Below are 21573 nucleotides of genomic sequence, written 5' to 3'. Positions count from 1 at the left end.
CTTTTTTCCCTTGTAGAGTATATAGGTATTGAAAATCTTTCACAAGTGGGAACATGTGCAAACATGTTCCTAGATGCAATTAAGTCAGTTCTGATTCACAGTGCCCCTGTACCATTCTCACAACTGCTATGTTTGAACCCATTGTACGCCCATTCTATAAGACTCTCCTCATAGCTCTTTCATATGCCTCTTTATCATCAAATTTTCAATCATGCTCCTTCCAAGTCTCTGACCATCCAGTCAAACAAATAGGTCACCATTAATCAGTATATGTTAGCACATCTAGCCATTTCCTCCTCAAAATAATGATAATAAAAAACCAAGCAAGAGCACTGCTCAAAATTCTGTCCCCTTGTAGGAATTTCATTATTCAGCGTTCTTTAGGGCAATGCATACGAGGACTATAGTGATGGAGCTGCCCACTTTCAAGTGATCCCTACGTATAGTATAGGATTATCTGTAAATCATACAGGAGTTTTATCTTCCTCAGTCAGTTGATCATAAGAAACTCTTCAGGAGGTCAAAGGTGAAGACTAGGAGAGGAGAGTAATGTGACAGCAGTGGGGATCATAGATGAGTGTGCCATTTCCTCATGCAACCTGTTTATGCCTTCAGGTCTTACATGTATATCACTTCCATAACAATGGGGTGCTACTTTGAACGGTCAACCTTAACTCAGACAAACCTCGCTTCATGATGACTTCAGGCCACATGATGACATTATGGCCCATCGTTAACCATTCAATCGTTACTAAGGCCAAGTAATACACCAAAAGTTAATTCATAAAAGGACAGTAGTTCTCTTCAGAGGATGGTAGGGTTTTCCTACAAAATTCTAAGTATTTAAACTGTGATTAATAAATAGAGGCCTGCCAAGGACTTCAAGCAGCATCCCTATCTGCCACTGACATTCAAGTACCATTTTATCATCTGGATCACGTGATTCAAGAAGCAGAGCAACTTTCATGAAAGTCAGAATCTATTACATAGTCTTCTCTTGTTCTGGGCTCCACTCAATATTAGCAGCTTTTCAAGTCATTTAAAAGAGCCATATCCTCATCACTAGACCAGCAGGTACAGAGTCATTTTTGATTAATAGATTGAGTAGCGCACTCATAGGAGGAATACATTACCTTCAAATTCTAAAGAGGCTTATCAGACATTGTTCCTCGTCATTGTTGTGAGAGGAGTCAGATGCAATAACGTATCCATCTTTTTCAAATGAAAATTTGTTATTAGTTATTGCTCACAACTGGACTCCTAGAAATTGCACTAAGGTGGAAGGTGGTTTTTGTTTTTTTTTAAGTTTGCCTGGTTAATGTCCTACTTTCTAGCATACATATATATGCTCAATAAATCTAGAGCCTTTCATACTTCCTCCTTATCAGTCCCAATCAGCATAATATCATCAATGTGAGAAATGTGTGTGATGTCTTGAGGAAGGGACAATTAAAGGTCCTTGTGGATTGCCTTATGATGTAGGGCTGCACAGTTGATATCGCTGAGGTAGGAAAGTGCAAGTGTAATGCTAGCCCACCTATGACGGGCTTTAGAAACAAGTATGGAGGAATAAAGTATTGGCAACATGAATACATGCTAGGAGATATATTAATTTGATTAATCAATAGAGGCACATCTGGGAGAACAACTGGAATTGCAGCCACCACCTGGTTAGACTACTATATTTCAATTACTAGGTAAGGGTAGTTGTAATGGCTTCCATATGGCTTTTCTTATCATAATTGTCTTACCCTACATGTCAGGTAAGTAACCAAAGTGAGAGCTCTGTCAGTTTCTGAGTCAGTCTATTCCAATTACTTCTTCTAGAACTTGAGAAATCACTACAAGACGGCTTCAGGGCCCTGCCCTATGTAATGTGAGATGAATGTAAGCTACAGCGCCATTAATAACTTAACATCTCCATGCTCCTACCTTGATTGGTGGGCCACAGTGACACATTGATTCTCCCGTTAGCATCAGTTCTGAGTCATTCCATGTAGTCCACAAAAAGTCTGATGATTTCCTTTGCCTTAGTGACTAGTCACTATTGTAAAAAATTGTGGAACCCTTTGGGAAAGGCTAGATGAAAGGTTAATAATACAAGTTTTCCGCGATGGAACAGATGCCTTCCTCAATGGGACTAAGCCTCCCCTTCATTGAAAGGGTCTGGAGCTATAAACTGTCTGGGAACTGATTGCTATTCACTTGATCAAGAATGCCTCCATATGTGCAGATCAAGTAAATATTTTAATAGGTTTCCCATATTTTCCACTCCTGGGTACACCATGACTAAGCAACCAGCACCTTCCGTCTATGAAAGTCTGACTCGTCAGATTACTGCTTCAACTCTACTGTCAATTATATTACAGCATCCACATCCACTTTGCCTTTGGTGATTAAGTGCTAGCACTTGACATTTGCCATTGCTTTATCCAGTCAGTCACAATAGCTGTCTTAAAATTGAGCTCTTAGTTCTGTCAGTTTTTACTGTAAATATCCTGCCTACATAAACGAGCAATTACATTCATCATTAAGGATGCTGGGCCCCTTCAAAATGCGATCCCTCACAGTTGTACTCAAAGGTCTGATGTATAGTAGTGCCGGACCAGGCAGACTTTTATTCTGTTTTACATACTGTTGCTACAACCATACATTAAAAAAATGTATTGCATATATTTAAAACAGATATGCTAAAAAATAAAGCTATTCATACATATAAAATTATAAAGCACTACTAAAAATAAATATACCCAAATAAATGGAAAGACAAATGACTCAAATAATTTGGAAATTTTAATATAATTAAAATGTCTATTCACCCACAGCATTCTATGAAGTCAACGAAATATCCAAAGTAATTAAAACAACTGTTCTAAGTTGACTCTGCACAGTGAGAAAGTGGTATATATAAAACTTCTACAATAAAAGACAAATAATTAAATTTTTAAATGGACAAAGATATTGGAAGTTCAACAAAGATATTATTTAAATGGCTAACCAGCACATGAAAAATATGCTCGGAATCATTAGTCATTGTGGTTAGTAGCGTTGGGTGCCATTGAGTAGACTCTGTCTCATGGTGAACTGATGTGACAGAAGAAAACTTCACATCGGTGCTCTTGGCTGCAATCTCTGTTCATTCACCATTGAGTGGGCCTGCACCACTGAACTTTGATGAGCAGCCAAACCGTTTATGACTGTGGTATCTTCAGGGTTCTGTCACTCAAACCACAAGGAAATAGCGGCTTACTCTCATTGACTTGACAGTGATTAAAACAACAACAAAAGTAAAGCAGTAAATGGTGGCAAGATTCTGGAGTCACCAAAAGCTTCATCTATTATCCATATCATTGTGCAGACTCCGTGGGAAACAGTCTAGCAATTTCTGAAGTAAACTGAAAATAGAAGAACAAGTCAAGGCTGGCACACAAACAGAAACTTTTGTATGTAAGTTTCCTCGTTGCAGATTGTACCCCTGTCGAATCCATTGTAATGTATGACAAGAGCTGGTCTCAATATTATCTTGCACACTTTCACCCCTCCCTCATTTCTTCTTCTTCCTTCCCCACCCCACCCCTGACCACAAGGCAAACACGTGCATTTGTCAACCCTACCAATCAATGGGTGAGCAATTCCCTCCCAAAGCATTTTTAGTATTTTTTCCCTTTTCCCTCATAATTTCTCTTATCTTGTGCCTCCCAAATCTGAAGTTCCACATGGATTCAGGGTGGACCCAGGCACATCCACGAAAACCTTTTTTCCCCTTTTCTCATGTATCCCTTTTCTCAAACCTCCTCCCTGCTGTGCACACATACACGTCCAAGAGGGACATGGGCATGTGTGCCGACACATCCGCCAATTGTGGCACACCTACTCAAACTAGATTGTTTTTATTTTATTGTTTTAGTATATGTGCAGCCGGAGTGAGCACTGTTTTATTTTATTATTATTAAGATTTTTTCTTTTTCTCTTCTTCTGCATGTGTACCCCTGAGAACACAGCCCACCTATGTTCATGCTACCATGGCAACAGAACACACATCCGCATTTAATTGATGCTGCCCCTTTTTTTCTTCCTCAGCCTCCTTAGGTTTCTCCTTCTGGTCTTTTTCTTTCTTCTTCCTCTTTAATCTTTTTCCTTCTATATTTTCTTTGTCTCTTTTTGTCTTTGCCTTCATGTGTGTGTGCATGCGCACACACGTGTGGTCTGATTATTTACTAAGACTTTTCATTCAATGAAGGGAGTGTAACCGTGATGCAAAAACATGGCAAAAGCCCCTCAAGGGCAGAAAACCACAGACTAACATCCTTCAATGCACATAGGCAAACATTATCAACACAATTCTTGCTAGTAGAATCCAATTACATATTAAAAAAATAATTCACTCTGATCAAGTGGGATTCATACCAAGGATGCTGCGAGATGTCCATGTGAGACAATCAGTTCATGCGCCACATAAATAAGACAAGGAACAACATACTCACATAAACTCGTACAGAACAAACATTTGCCATTTCAACTCTCCAACACCTTTCTGTCTAATACCTATTTCCAATAAAACCACTCAATTCAATAGTAATAGAAAGGCAATTCTTCAGCATGATAAAAGCCCCAAACGAAAATACAATAGGAAACCAAGTTCATTGGGGAAACACTGAGAAAGATTCCCCCTGAGTATAAGAACAAGGCAAGCATGCCCTCTAACATCACTTTTATTGACAATTGTTCTGGAGCTCTTGCTTTGAGGGTACCAAGTATTTGCTATTTTCAAACTCCTGTTGCTTTATTGTGGCGTGTCAGAGTCCAACGGGCACAGTTCTTCCTTAGTGAATGCCCGCTATTGAAATGTCTGCTTTAGCTCTCCGTCCTGGTTCGTATTCCTGCCACATGTGCTACAGGGAGTTGATAAGTGGGAGGGGAGTTTCCTTAAAGCACACACGAAAAGTATTAATAAGCCTGTCAGGAGAAAAAAAACGTGCAATCTATTAGCAGTCTTGATCGTGCTATTTGTCATGGGGACGTAAGAGATGCATTCTTGCACAGCGCACTTATAAATCCAAGATCATTACACCAGATGACAAATGATGCTACTATAATTTACCATTTGTCTTTTTCCTCATATATTTTTTAAAAACATAATTACAAGAAATCATGGCAACGTGCTAATTTAATAGATCCTGTTTTTCATTTTTCAAATTAAGCTAGGGAATATAGGGAGAATTAGGAAAAATGTGTCGTGCAATTATTTATTGAAAACTTCTCATAGGGTATACTTACAGGGACACAATTCTGACCCTCTTGTAGAGAAGAACCACCTGAAAGATGTCCCTACCCATTATAAACAACAGTCTTTCCGTTTCTATGAGGACTTTCAAACGGATCCTAATCTCAGTTACAGGTTTAACCCAATGTTATTTCCTTTTTCCTAGTATTGTAAAGACAGATCTTAAAAACAAAAGGAAATAATTTGTTCCATAGTTCATGAAAAAAAAATTTATCACATCTTACTTGACTATGAAATTACTAAACACATCTTCATAGAACTAAGGAATGGGGCACTGCAACCAGAAAAAGAAAGGACATAGAAGGAGGAAAGCCAGGAAATCAACATTTGTCAGTGAACTGACTATCTTATGTGTGTTAGAGGACAACTGTTTTTAGTTATTTAATTATTTTTTAAAGTATATCACCAGCTCTTCCTTCCAAGGCATTTCTTGAATCTCTATCCTTTTGGTTAGCAACTGAGGACATCGACTATTGATATTCCCCAGGGACTCCAGAAAGATATAAAGGATGCAGGAAATGGCCAATGCAACTCATTTTTTTTTGTTAATTAAAAGATCATTTTATCAGGGGCTCTTACAACACTTATAACCAGCCACACATCAATTGTATCAGGCATATTTGTACATATGTGGCCATCATTTTTTTAGGCATTTACTTTAAAAAGATCATTTTATTGGGGGCTCATACAGTCTTATCACACATCCACCGTGTTGCACAATTTTGTACATATGCTGCCTTCAGCGGTGCAACTTGTTTTGAGAACAAAAGGTTTTGAGGAAAGATCAGGGCCAGGTGATAGCAAGTGCTGGTGAGCAGCACAGGGATGATAGGGAGTTCAGTGATGTTTACCTCAGGATCCAAAAGGACGAGAGAAAACCTCCCCCACACCCCATCTTCTCCCCACAAATAAAGCTGAATTTTTCATATATAATGACAAGAACTTATGAAGGTTCCAATACATGCATTGTCTGCCAATTATGAGAAGTAGAAACTGTTGCTTACCTGCAGATACATGACTCATTTATTTGGAATAAGCCACTCCTTTGGGGACGTCCTGTTTTTGTCGGAAGTTCTGAGCTGGACTGATCATTGTAAGGTGAACAATTCAAATCCACCAGCTTATCACTGGGAAAAGATGAGGTTTTCTGCTCCAGTAACAAGGTAGAGTCCCTGAAATCCACAGGGGGAAGCTCCCCTCTGCAATATAGAGTCTCTATGGGTCAGATTCAACTGGATGGCTGATGAGTTTTTGTTGTTGTTGTTGTTGTTGCTGTTATTGAGTGACTCTGTTAGGCTGGATTATCTAGAGAAGTAAATCCAGTGACACTCTTGTATCTATAAGAAAGAGCTTCATATCAAGAAGTAATTATTTATCAAAATGGCACGCCAGCCCAATAGAACGTAAGTCTGTAAGTCTGATACTAGTCCATAATTCTTCTCCAGACTCACATAGCCACTTCAGTGACTCAGACTACAGGAAGATCAAAGGCCAGTGAATGCAGAGTTGTGGGGTCCTAAGTTGTGGCAGAGTTCCAGCAAGCAGGGAGACAAAGGGAAGAGAAAGATCACCTCTAGTAGCTCGTACTCTTGACGCAAAAGATATGATACCAATGAGGTGTCATCAGGCTGCAACTTGATTGACAGGTTTGACTCCACCACTAGTTGACATAATTCCTACTCTACTAGAGTGACACAATGTAAAACTGAAGGGCTATTTATTCTCCACCTCTTAGATAAAAATGGTGCAGTAATTCTAATGAGATATTTTAAATTATGAACACATATACTCTTTAATCAGATAAATTCTGATATGTACTAATACTAGGTCATGTAGAATGAGTTTAAGTACAAAGGTTGTTGCGTTATATGGGGTTCTCTAAAGAAAACAAAACAGACAGTACACTTATGATTATATATATGGATAGATATATAAAGCATGAGATAATATGAAGCATAAAGGAATATAACAGCTAATTCATCTACACAGCAGTATAGAGGGCTCAGTTCAAATCACTCCATGGAAAAGTTAATGTACTGGAAGTCCAACTCATGAGGGCTGCTGGGTCCAGGGTCAAGGAAGCAGACAGCAGTCTTCCCCGGGGCGATGCAGACAGTATAGCCACCTGCAGCAAACAGTGGGGTGAGTCACCAACAGTCAGCAGCTCAGGAACTTAGTGAAGCAGGTTTAGTCAAGCAATGTTAGAAGACAGGAGCCACCAGCCTCAAGTTCAAGAAATGTGTACACCAGCAGCATGGTAAAGCTGGCCTTGAAGGAAACTCAAGCTCTAGAGACATGATTCATGGGTTGACTGTCCCACGGGTAGTGTAGCTCACAGGTTGAAGCAGAGAAGTAGCTAAAGTAGCCACATACTGGACTGATTACTAGAGAGCAAGAGAGAGATGGGTGGGCCTTTCCCAATGATTTATCTCTTTGCCCTCCAATCAAACTGCAACCTTATTGGCCAGGTAGGCACAATAAACCTACCTGCTTGTGAAGCCAGATAGAAAAGTTCCTGGTTTCTGTTCTTGACAGTTTACTTAAATTCCTTATATTTCAATTTTCTCTTTTAAAATTGAAGCTAATGACAGTACTGGATTTATATGTACTACAATAGGACTGCCGTGAGACTTCGTTAATTGATGCTAATCATATCCCTTTACTTATTATTTATTCATTCAATGTTATATATCAGTTACTCTTTCTCCTTTGCATACTTTAACCATAGAATGTAAAACTGATGTCAGGTCCCTTGGAAACTGTTCTAATTTTCAAGAACTATTGCTATTTGGGGAGTTAGGAGAAACATGGTCATGCTGTCTGTTTGTGAAATATGGATAGGTACAATTATTAAAAGTTGCTAATTAATTTTAGAATGGATAAAAACCAAAATGTAGAGTCTTCATTTACACCTCAAATTGTATTATAACTTGACAAATAAAAGTCTAATACCTAAGACTCACCTTTACTTGCATATGATGTGATTTTTAATCACATCATATGCAAGTAAAGGTTATACATTGAATAAGCAAGACTGAAGGGAAATTATGCATTCAAATTATGGTGTTGGGGAAGAATATTCAAAGTACCATGCACTACCGAAAGGACAAACAAACCTGTCTTGGAAGTACAACTTGTCAGTAACTAGCACCAACATAAGAAGGGAGCAGTACAAGGTAAAACTATCAAACACTAGAGCATCTTGTGTGTGCTCCTTGAGAAACTACGCAACGCTGACTCACTTTGAAACACTACCTAGGGCAAAATGTGCATGCTTGTTTACATGTAGTTTGTTCAAATGTGTCATCAATACAATCAGAATTCTTGACTAGTTAATTATCAAGAATTCTTGTGTGGCCAATAGTGGACTAGTTAATTAACTAGTTAGTTAAATAAATGTGTGACAGGGTATACATTTGCAGCTCAGATCGTGTTTTGCCATCTCGGTAATTCTTCCGAGATGGCTTTTCCTTTTTTGAACAAAGAGAAGGAGATTCATGACATGGTCGGATGTTTGAGCCTGATTTTCTGTATTTCACTTATTCTCGCTCATTGCAGTAAAGCATGGGCTAGTATCTTGATCGGCTTTGGTAGTCTCATAAGAATGAAATGGCAGGATATTTTTAGAAGATTGAGATCTGCTTTCAAGTAGTTTAAAACATGTCTGTCAAGGTGAAGCACCAGCTCAAGACAAAAAAAAAATGTTTCTCTTCCCCAGATATCAAAGCAAGTCCTCTTTCTCTTAGACGCCATTCAGCCTTTTTCTCTCTGCCGAGGGCCAGAATCACGGCTTTAATTTCAGAATGAAAACTCCCCTATTCCCCCCAACGCTTCTTTCCCTGCTCACTTTCTCTTCTGTAAGCCCGTTGCATTGCAGAAAGAGAATATAAAGCTTAATTCTAAAAATACCTTCGTCTGTGCTGGTTCTGATGTACCTTTGTTGTAATGCTCTGGGCAACATTTGTTTTCTCCCAGATCCTTGATTTTCAGCATCTCTCCAGCATTCGTGCACAGTCAGGTTTGCTACTACCTGAACCAAGAAATAGAACTGAGGATAATCCCATATCTCTAGCATTAGTTAAGATCACAGACAACCAAGCATCCCACCACACTTTTCATAATATCATAAGCTTTGTTGTAATTTTAATAGTCTTACATGAAATGATTATATATGGAACTGGAACGGCATTTTGCAAGCAGTAAAAGAAGTTATAATTAATTCCATGGATTACCTTTTCAATAAGAAGTTGCTCCGTGAAACACTGACGATGGAATGAGAGAGCTGCTGGCTGTATTGTGACTAGGACATTGGACCATTGAGCTTGTCCAAAAGCCAAGCAGGAGATCAACTGGCCTAGAAAGGATATAAGCTCTGTGTGTCACTGACTCATAAACAGTTGAGGGGAGAGTGGGATTAAAATGACTCAACAACCAGTTGCTGCCCTAACGTGCATTTTAAGAATTTTAAAAAATCAATACAACAAAAAGTAGTTTATTATTTTATCAGTTAATCCTTAAATTAAGAAAATAAAAGAGGTACACAAAACTAGATGGTCATCAGAAATTTTTAAAATGGTAACCGAACATTCAATAATACTTGAAAATATTTGAAAAAATATTTGAACAAAATATTTGATTTATTTTTAATATTTATTATTTATTTTAAATATTTAAAAATTAAAATATTTTCAAAAATTATTGAAAAATCCGTAGAAGTCCTATTTAAGATATTTCTATATTGTTTCTCCACTGGTGTTCTCATTTGAAATATTTTTCACTTTTATCTGAGCACCATGCTGTGAGATTTATCCTTAACCATCTTTTCACTGTACAATAGAGTCCATTCCTTTAGAGGGAGGCCAATTAGTCAATAGTTGCTGTGTTTCATAGATTAGAAAAAGTTTACTTCTCAGAAGTCTCTGAATGTTTTATGTTCATCTTTGAAAAATCCTTCCCCACTTCTGCTTAACTTACAGCAATTGTCTGACAATATGTTAAGTTCTTTGAACATTTCAGGAATTGAATAATTCACTCATAATATCATGGTAGATATGCCATAGAAATTTCAGTGGCTTAATTTTCAGAAGTTGATCAACAAGATTTCCTTCTAAGATGCTTTTTGGTGAACATGAACCTCTATTCTAGTTCTTTATCTTTCTCTTATTTTAATAGTTTTATTAGCACTTCATCCACATATCATACAGTTCAATCATATCAAGAACAGTTGTACTATCATTACCATAATCAATTTTGAATATCTTGTACTCATTGTTATTAGTGTAATTATATTTTTTATTGTGGTGAAGTTACACACAATAAAACATTCTCCAATTCAACAACTTTTACATGTATAATCCAGTGCCATTGATTATACTATTCATGTTGTATAATCATTATTGATATAATTTTCCAAATAATTCCACAGCCCTTAAAATAAACTCAATGCCCCTAGGCAAAAACACTTACTCTTTCACCAATGGTAGCCATAGTTCAAAGACGTTTTATTTCTCTCCTCTCTGCATAGTTTTATTGACTTAATATTCATATATTATACTTTCATATTTAAACAGTTAAAAATATTTCATTTTATTGGGGGCTTTTACAGTTTTTATAACAATCTTTCCATCCATTGTTTCAATCATGTGTTGCCATCATTCTTGTCAAAACATTTTCTTTATATCTGAGCCCTTGGTATCAGCTCCTCATTTTTTTTTAAATTGTGTTTTAAAACACTTGCATATATATCATCACAATCAGCTCTAATGCTAATTCGCCTCTTCTGCATTCATATTTTGCTCCCTGATTCCCCTCACTGCCCCACCCCCACTCTCACCCTCATCCTGTTCCTGATATACAATGGCATCAGTTATTCTCTCTATGCATCATTCCTTCTCTGCTTCATAAACTGCAAAACCTAACAAAAATAATAAAAACAAAAAACAGAAAGAAAATAACGATAATATAAAAATATAAATACAGAATTAGAACGAAAAGACACCAACAATATATAAAAAGGTAGAGAAAAAAACTTCTGCCGTGGAACATGAAAGAAATATTTGTGCCTAAAACAAATTCAGGTTGGGTGAAAAGAGAGGTCAACTGACCAAGTATTAAACCATCGCTTGATCCAGCATAATCAAGGTTATAGTAATTTCTGTTCAATAGGAAAACTGATTGGATCCCTCACTGTTGGCTAAAGCGGATTTGCTAGAGGCTTAATCTGATTAGACATTCTCCTGATAAACGTTGGGCTCCCACTGTATTGTGTAGCCCTCTACAAATTGGATGTGCACAATTTAATCTCTGATACTTTTCCCTTCATCACATTTGGATTTTTTTATTGTTATCTTTGAATAACACCGGCTGGTGTACTTCTTCCTTGTGGACTTAGTTGCTGGCTCATTCAGATGACTGTTTGTTTGAATATAAATAAAGCTGAAAGACCCCAGACCCTATTCCAATCGATAAACAGGCACCATCTGCTTCCTTCATCGCACATTGTGGTAGCACGCTTATTTTCAGTGATACCTTCAAGAAGGTTAGTGTTGGGAAGGGTCATGTTATAAGAAATAGCTCTTCTTCGTTTGAGGCTAGAGTTAAATGGGAGCCTAGAACCTCTCTGCTTGTCCACCGGTTAGAAACTATGCTGATTTTCTTTGGTGGTCGTATTATGACAGACACAAAAACCACCACCAACAACAAACAAATAAACAACACTCCCCACCACCACCAAAATAAAAGAAACAGAAAGGAAAACATTATCAATCGTGTCCCAGGTGTATGTTGGTTGCATTAGTAACATCAGTATTTTATCCAATGGCATATCATTTAAGACACTGTGGACATGAAGATTTTAGCCAAGTACAGTCCAACGGTGAGTTGAAATCTAAGAGTTCAGGGAACCCATTGCTTTTTACAGATTGATTTCTTAATCGATTGAGCTGTGTTAATATTGAACATGGGGGATGATGCTAGGGGAAATTTCCCTGTATAATTTTTACAAGGGCAGATCCTTGCCACTCCTATTAAAACCTATTATACTAACACAGGGGGCAGAATTGAGGTAAACTATGTGGCGAACTTCTAATCTTTAGATGAGCCATGAGCATATGGATTGCTTATACCATGCACGGAGCCCTTTTAGGCCGTAGTCTCTTCCAATTATCCCAGATCACCCAAACGGAAACAAACGACAGCATGCCGTCCTCTGGATTATGTGACACTTTTTATATGCTATGTTTGCTCACTGAAGTCCCAAATGCAAAGGAATACAAATGTATTATTTCATCCAAAGTATAGAGTTTTTGAAAGTAATAAATAAATATTACAAGAATAGTTCTGTCTACTTTTTTATACCTATGGTTGAAATGAATGTTACTAACAGGTACTTAGAATATGCTGTCGTGCAGATGAACATTAAAATGAGTAAGAAATGTAAATTTGTTATTTCCATAATGAACTTATGGCAATTTCCCTGGCAACATATTCAGCTCTTTAGTAGGAACCCTGATTACCAGAGCCATCTTAACAACAGGTTCCCTGAACGCAACCAAAAGCTCGGTATCAGTTCCCCCAGCTCATGATGACCACTGGCTGTAAGAGATTATTTTTGTATCCTAACAGGACATTCCGTGCCATAATTTGAAAGAGAAGCAAGAATTAGAAATGTCTGGAAGTTTGTGACCACATAATCGGGGAGATATTTTCTTACTGGGTGTATTATGAAACCCTCGCCCTTCTGTTTGTCAGTGGGTAATCATTCACAACACCTCATTGAACCTGGGGTTTGCCTTACACTTCCGATTCAGGCCACATGGTCTAGCCATGCTCAGCAGCAAACCACCCACACCTCAGTTTGTTCGTTTTGTAAATATTACACATGCACTTCTCCCACAGACTCTGCTCATGGCGGCGACTCAGATTCGTGTTGATGAGCCACATGCTTCTAGGATTGTCATGGCAGAAGAAGAGATGTTTTGCTTTCGATTTAGCGTGCTTTACTTTAGCTCACACTTCCTTTGCCTAAGTCAGGCACCTAGTCCATGTAGAACACACCTCTGAGATATTATGTGATGGCTTCCTGACCACCTAGGTAAAGTGAATATTGCCTTACTCTGAATCACACACATTTTTAAGGTTTTCGATTACACAAAAGCTATATTTACACCACAATGTAGTCCATTTGTGTGCAAAAGCATCATAAAGTTTGAAACATGAAGATTACAGAAATGTGACACAGAGATTCGAAGTCTCTTTACCATGCTGTTGGAAAAATGGCATTGATGGTTGTGCTCAACACAAGGTTGTCACAAATCTTCAATCTGCAAAAACGCCATATTTGTGAAGTAATAGAACAAAATAAAATGAAAAGAAGTATGCTGGTAACAAAAGGGAAGGGGGATACAATTCAGTTATGCCAAATTTCCAAAGAGAAAAGGACAAAAATAGAGTTTTTATCAAAACCAGTAGTGCTTACACAACTTCAAATCTGTAAACTAGGTTTGAGAAAGAGATGTAATTACCGTTAAATCACAGCTCCAATTCCTGGTGGCTGACCTGAAAGTATAGGAAAGAAAGGGCCTCTCAATAAGCAAAGTGCATTCCCCCCATGTTTGCACTGGTGATTTGGGATTTGGAAAGCGAGTAAAGCATAAAACTTATCCCTGGGTGTGTAAATGATCAATGTACTCAGAGTTCATCAAAAGAACAGAGATTCAAGTTCACCAAAAGGTACCTCAGAAGAAAACTCTGGCCATCAATTTCTAAAAGTCCTATGGTTTACAGTTTACCCTGAAATACAGGAATCATTGGGAGTGACAATTCATTAGATGATAACTAAATGTCAAAGGCAAGAAAAACATTAGCTAGTTCAATGAATCCAAACCTATAATCGATATCCAATCCTTCTCCTTTGTTAGATGCCTAGGACAGTTTAATTATTTCTTAAGATTATTTTACTGGGGGCTCTTACAGCTCTTAAAACCATCCATACATCAATTGTATCAAGCATATTTGTACCTATGTTGCCATCATTATTTTCTAAACACTTTCTATTTAAGCCTTTGTTGTCAGCTCCTCTTTTTTCCATGCCTCCCTCCTCCCCTCCCATCACTCGAAACCCCTTTACAAATTATTATTTTCATCTCTTACCCTGACTGCTGTCTTCCTTTGCCTAGGACAGTTTTAGGCGGCATAATTCATTCTTTTTTCCTTACCTGAAGTCCAATCCACCAACGTATCCCCCATGCTCGGCACATGGTCACAAAATGTCAAGTGCATTTCTTATTAAACCCATAGCTCAACATTTTCATTCTTTTCTCAGTTAATAAATATTATTCTTGATATCCTAACTAGAGAAAACAGTCCTTGTCTTACAGAGCTCCTCAAAGCTCATGGGCCAATATGGGCACACAGCAGATGTACTACACAGTTTGTTGACTGGTGGGTCTGAGCTGTGCAGCCCTTGGTCCCTGGAAGAATGGATGGTGTTGCCAGCAAGAGCACATTGCTTATGAGCCTTGCCACACACAGTGAGTTGGAAAGCTGCTGAATTTAAATGGAATATGGCTGGACCCATCTGAGGACAGTCATGAATATTGCTAACAATTAAATGTGTTGGGGTTGGCCCAAAAAGGGAACCAGATGCATACTCACATGCAAGCTGAGGTCCCTGTGATTGCTCCAGGATGGACACGCTGCATCTGCTTCTATTTGGGCCTCCTGGCTACTTGGCTCAAGAATGAAAACCCCTCTCGAGTGACTCTCCTTCCTAAATGAGGAATATAGCTGTGGCTCAGGTCGCTTAACCAGATGGTCACTTCTGTGGATGGCCAGGGACAGCCAAGTGGAAGATCACCTAGATCTGCCTGCATTGCATGGTCCCAGCTGAGCTAACTGAATTCAGAAAGGACCTTCACACACATCATCAGATTCCTAAATTGTGCCTAGTCCTGTGGTCAGGAAATTGAGAAGTTGGCGTCATGGAGAAAGGCTTCCCCCTGGAAAATATCTGGCAATAGAGCTGAACGGGGGCTAATGCAAATGAAGAAACACAATTATGCTCCATGGGGAATGGCCTAGCATTTTCTAAACTCTCTGCTAAGGGGTTCAGAAATCATGCGTTTAATGCTTACAAACACATCTCGAGGGGATACTTACAACTCTATTTCCAGATAAGGAACCCAAAGCTCAGAGAAAATTATTTGGCTTCCTCAAAATCATACATTTAGTAGAATTAAGATTTAAAATGATGATTCTGAAGACTGTGTTGTCAGATTCTACATTAGATAGTAAAGATTACTGGTGACCATAAATGGTCGTCTTGGAATATGAATAATAAGAAACATATTTTATTGTTTGGGTGCTTTCCATTTTCCAAAGTATTTTTGGAATAAAAGTATTTATACCTACTTTTAGGATAGGTACTAATATATCCTCACTTCATACACACACAAAAGAAATAAACACACTGAGCGTGTAAGTAATTTACTCAAAATGACATACTGCGGTGAGATGTGGAAATTTGAATCCAGGGTACAGTTTTTCTTACCCATTAGCCTCTTTGATAGCTGCCACCAGGTTGGCTGTAATTCAATGACACCACGCGTAACAAAACAAAGCCTTGCATTGTTGTGCAGGACCTTCAGGATTTCAGGTATGTTTGTCCATTGAGCCCATTACGTCCCGCGACCTCGTTTAGGGTGTCCTTTGGTCATGTTGACTTACTCTATTTTGTACTCACTTGCCGTTGGTATCATTCACCACACTGGTAATGTTCACTCTTTTATTCCCTCAGCAGGTGGCCAGATCTTTTCATGATTGACTTGACTCAATGCAGAGCTCTCCCTAAGGATTTATTTTTCTTCAATCCATAAAGAGAGAGCTTTTTCAGGTTTGATTTAGTCAAATTATAAGTAGGTAGAGAATTAGTTAAACATTTATGCAGATATAGATATACATTTACATATAGATATGAATTTATATAGCGATAGCTATAAGGATATGTGGACACATGTATTTTAATTTACCAAATTAGTAAGCCAAAGGGACAAGGCATAACAGAGATGAAAGGATAAATTATCGGATGCCCATTCAATACCCAAGAAAAATGGTCTGACTTTTGTGAACAAGGGTACATGATACAAAGGTGGACATGAGGAGGTAAACATTCTAGTTTTATCCATACTGTATTTGTCAACTTCAAGAAGTTATGTAAGTTTGAAAAAATAACATACCTTTACAGCTAGAAGATGAGAGGAACTGAAACAGGTGTTCTAAAATATGGTAGCCCCAAGGATCCTGAAATGACTCTTTGCAGAGTAAGAGGTCATTGAATAAAAAGTATTAAATTTATTATAGACTTTTAAAAGTAGGTACTTAGAATCAGATTTAATTTTATTTGAAACAAAGTAATGGAAGATTCTTGGACTTCAGTAAATTTAAACCCTTTCAGCACATACTCTGCTGCTTAAATATTTTATATAATATTAACTGGAGTATCTGGGAAATAACTCTCTTTTCCCCAATTCACATTTGCTCTTGCATTCCCACACTCTCTTTTACACACACACATACACACATGTGCACACACACACACACACACACACACTGAAAGAAAAGCTTGGAGAGTAGAAATAATAGCAAAAAAGAAAGATTTTTTATAGGAAATGCAAAAAAATAAATAAATACCAACTGCTTTTCCAAGTAAGAGAACCAGATGTTTACTTTATAGGGATTCTATTGTATATCTAATTTTTTTCATTCAAGTTTTCATAGATACCTTATAATTATTTTAATACATGCTGTCAAGTCACTTGCTTGCTTAAAATAAAATAAGCATATGCATTAAATTTTTTATGATTACCTTTTAGTGACTAGGAGGAATGACTGTGGTTCATGACCTGCTTTAATGCAATTTGTTCCACTTAGAGAAGATGACATGCTGAAATGTGATGAAGAAAGTTGTACAGAATGCATCCCTGAGACTGGAATTCAAGCAACAATAAATACTGAGGATTGCGGAATACTTAAAAGCTTCCTTCTTAAATCCGTCTTGAATAGGTCTTCATTCTTTCTGGAAGAAATGTATATCATATAGAATATTATGACCTTACTCAATATTACAAAATGAAATTAAAAATGATTTTACCTAAGTGCATCTGCATTTTAAGCAAGCATATGCTAACACCTCCTATAAAATTATTTCTCTACTTCCTCCTGTACCAAAACTGAAGAGGTTTAGAGCTGAGCTGAGTATTGTTTGGGGGGATTAACTTAGTGTAATGTTATCATTTTAGAGATGAGGAAATAAAGGCCAAGAGAAATAAGAAAACATAAATGAATGCCTGGTTCTCGGTGGTGGAATGGGGCCATCTTTAGAACTACTGGTTTTGCTTCTTTTATGGTCTTAGAGAAATGGGTGGAACACTAGGGAGGTTTCAAGAAATTAAAAAATAAAACCACCATCTTTGTGAAAGACCAAGAAGTCAGCTGATAAAAGATAAACCAAACAGAGGAATGTGGCCATCAGATAACAAGCACAGGAAGATGTCCTCGGGCACTGCTGGAGAGGTTGCACTAGAAAGTATGTCTTGCTCTCCACTCGTCCCAGCCACGGCTCCCAGCCAGCTCACCTTATTTCGTGTTCAGACAAAACTGGGCTCATGGAGTTTGCCTAGTGGCTAATTCAGTTGGTTTGGATCTGCTTGCTACTGGAGGGACTGCTGAAGCCTGCAAAGTGACATCCTGGCTGTCAGAGACGTCTCTGAATTCTAGGGTTTTCATAAATGTTAGGGGTTGTTAGGCAGGGTTCTCTAGAGAAACAAAACCAGGACACTTATGATTTTAGATAAATAGATAGAAAGACAGATCGATAGTGGGGGACAGGTTTATACAGTGAGAAGGACTATAACAGCTAATTAGTCTACACAGCAGCACAGAGGATTCAGTTAAACTCACCTTTGTGGAACAGTTAATACACTGAAGGTCTTTCAACTCACACGGGCTACTGGGTCCAAGGTCAAGGAAGCAGACATCAGAGTCTTCCCTCAGACAAGGTAGTCAGAGTCTGACTTCAGGCAGCAGACAGGATGGTGGGTCAGCAACAGTCAATAGCTTGGGAGCTTAGTGAAGCAGGCCCTGATAGGATCTTGAATGCATGCATCAGCAGCATGGCAAAGGAGCCTTTGAAGGAGCCTCAAACTCTGGCAACCCTATACATGGGTTGGCTTGACCCACAGGTAGTGTAGCACACAGGTTGAGGCAGAGAACTAGCTAAAATGGCAGCACACTGGTACATAAGGGAGATAGGATGCTGTCTGTCTTTATTTATTTGGGTCGTCCTCCAATCAAGCTGTGACCCAGCCAAACTCTACTCACATATTTCTGTTGGCCTAGTTAGCATAATAAACCTAACCATCACATGGGGTCATGTGAAAACCTTGTATCCTGCAATCAATGTGGAAATATTGGCCTGTAATGTCTCTCAAAATAATGCAAACATGACCAGACTTTATTTCAATCCCAAAGAGTTGTTTGTAATCTCTATCGGTTCATGAACACGGTGACTTCTCCAGATCTAATTGTGGAGGCAGCTGTTGAGCAAATTTATATTGATGTCATCATCTTTCTGGGAGCAGCAGCTTAAAACCATGCTCTTGTGACAATCGTGTGTGACCCAGAGGACTACATGGCAGTGTCTGTGGAGATGCAGACCTCTGACAGTAAAGACACCTCCGTGGAGACTGGATGCCAGTTAGCCTTGAAGGTGTTTTCTCATACAGAACAGAATGATGAAGCAATGTCAGGCTATTTCAGGAGGCTGTCCAGTAAAGGAATGTCTCAGAAGTCCCTGAGGTATGGGATGACCACTTATCAAACACCTGCCCAGTTGTACACACTGCCGCCCAGGATTCCCCTCACAATTCTAAATGAAATCCCTGGATTTAAAAACTGGTGTAATGCTTTGAATGCTTGGCAGCTGGTAAAAGAACGCAAAGAAGCTTTAGGCTTCCTTGCCGCTGCCTCTTTCAAGTATGTCTGCCCAGCAGGTGCTGCTGTTGAATTGCCACTCTGAAGAAGAGCCCAACATCTGCACAGCCTGTGATCTCTAACCCACCCTCATGCCCACAGCAACCTCACATGCCAGAGCAAGAGGGGCTGATAGGAGGTGTTCATTTGGTGATTTTATAGCACTCGCTGATGTTTGTGAGGTTCCCACTGCCAAAATCATCTCCTGAGAGGTATCTAACTACTCCAGGATATGCAGAAGCAGCCTTGAAAATTCTTTCTAAAAAAAGAAAAATGAAAGTTACCTTGTCCTTTATATGGACCCGTATTACAAAGCGATGAAACTGACATTCAAACTCGCTTTGGTCTTCGTTGAAGTCAAAAGAGAAGTAATAGTGTCATCAGTGGGTCATTACTTAGCAAAGTTGTTACCAAGAAGAACGATTTGCTGGAGTCCGCTCCAGGGACATCATTGTTGCCACCGTGGCTGTTCAGTGAACCCGGTCTAAATCTGTGTGTGACGCCAAGAATGGTCAGGGGGTCGGCCTTGGAGCAGGGCAGCAGTCTTTAGCATGCCGCACCTGCCGTGCAGGGGATAAGTCCAACCACTGGTGACTTGGACACCCTCTGTGAGCGCTTTCAATGAAGTTGAAAACTGGAGTGAACAGGGCAGAAATCGCTAATGATCATTGATCAATACATCACTTAACCCCTTGGCGAGGATGAATGAAGACTTGGTCAAGTAGAAAACGCTGAACTTTTTCAGTAACCGAGGCAGAGAAGACGCAATGGCTTGACAACCTTCGTGAAGTTCCTTTCCGTTTTGATGCCTTCCTTCCTTGCAGAGCTAAAAGGAGCAGTGCGGTGGACCTTGCTGCTCCTTCTGGTGCTGCTGCTGAACAAGTTGTGATTGAGGCCCGCAATAAACTGCGGATCATCCTGGCTCATACCAATCTCCGACTCATTCATCACTGATTCATCCCATGCTGTCATTTTGTAGTTTGTTTATATGGATGTGAACAATCATTACAGAAAAATCTAGACCCCCCCCCAAAAAAAAATAAAACATTGAATCCTAACAGTCTTTTATCTGTAATGCTCAAAAAAAGGAAAGGAAAAAAATCTTGTGTTTCCTGACAGTGAGAAAATCAATTTAAAAGTTAATGAGACCAAAGTTTACTTACCTGGGAAAGCAGCCATGTCTGCTGACAGACTCCCTTTTCATGGCCAGTGGCACAAGACACTTTTGTGAGCCTTACGCCTCCCTGGAACAGCCAAATTGTCCTGACCCCTGAGGGACTGCAGCCACCCACACCTGGCCTTTGGGGCCCAGTGTGAAGAACAGAATGCGTTGGCAGTTTGATGCAGGCAATCTCAGTAACCAAGTTACATCATGACCTCTTTATTTAACAGTTCTTACCAATTATGAACCCTCCCAGTGTTCTACCCACACTCCTCCCCTAATTTCTCTTTAATCCCTTATGAACTTCCATCCTCGCTTTCATCAAACTCACCCCCGCCAGTGCTCCATCATAAACTAAGTGCCCTGTGAACTTGGGTAGCCTCCACACACTGTTCCACGTAAGTGTTTGTCCTGGTTTTTATCCGTATAGTAGTGATCTCATGTACTGTTTATACTTTTGTAATTCATAAAATTCACTAAGCAGAATATTCTCTGGGTGTGTCCATAACACGAGTTTCTTGGTGGTACTATCTTTTTTTAGCAATATTGTGTGCATACAAAAGCATCTTTGTCCATTCTTCTACTGATGAGTATTTGAGTTGTTTCCAACTTTTTGATGTGTGAACAAACCTGTAATGAATATGGGATGTATATGTCTGTGCGTGTTATGGTTCTTATTTCCTGGTGCTTTATATTTCAATTTTTAACAGTTTTATTGGCATATGTTTCGCATATCATATAGCTTTCAATCATATTAAGCAGAGTTGTGCAGTCATCACCACAATCAATTTCAGAATATTTTCTTCTCATTCTCACTGTTGTCAGTTCCCTATTTATCCCCAAATCTATTCTGTGGTTCCTGTAAGAAACTACTATACAATTACTATCTCTATAAATTCACTCATCCTGAATTTCATAGACAGAAAACCATCCAGAACCCAAACAAGAAACAAGCAAACAACAGCGACTCAAAACAAAACAAAAAACCAGGAGCAATGACTAGACAAAACAAAAAACTCTCAATAGAAAACAGCAGAAAATATTAAAAATGACTTTAAAATTGGTGAAAAGGAGATCAAATTATAAAGTATTACATTTT

The 21573-nt window shown here is 38.7% G+C and overlaps 1 pseudogene; it reads left to right on the top strand.

The window, feature by feature from the left end:
* Positions 1–17830: 17830 nt before the first annotated feature.
* LOC142424037 (bifunctional purine biosynthesis protein ATIC pseudogene) lies at positions 17831–20266 on the top strand (annotated as a pseudogene).
* Positions 20267–21573: the final 1307 nt, after the last annotated feature.

Source organism: Tenrec ecaudatus, chromosome 13 (assembly GCF_050624435.1).
Source record: "Tenrec ecaudatus isolate mTenEca1 chromosome 13, mTenEca1.hap1, whole genome shotgun sequence".
NCBI classification, from domain to species: Eukaryota; Metazoa; Chordata; class Mammalia; order Afrosoricida; family Tenrecidae; genus Tenrec; species Tenrec ecaudatus.
The sequence above is the reverse complement of the archived record's forward strand: the minus strand, read 5'-3'. Positions and strand labels throughout refer to the sequence as shown.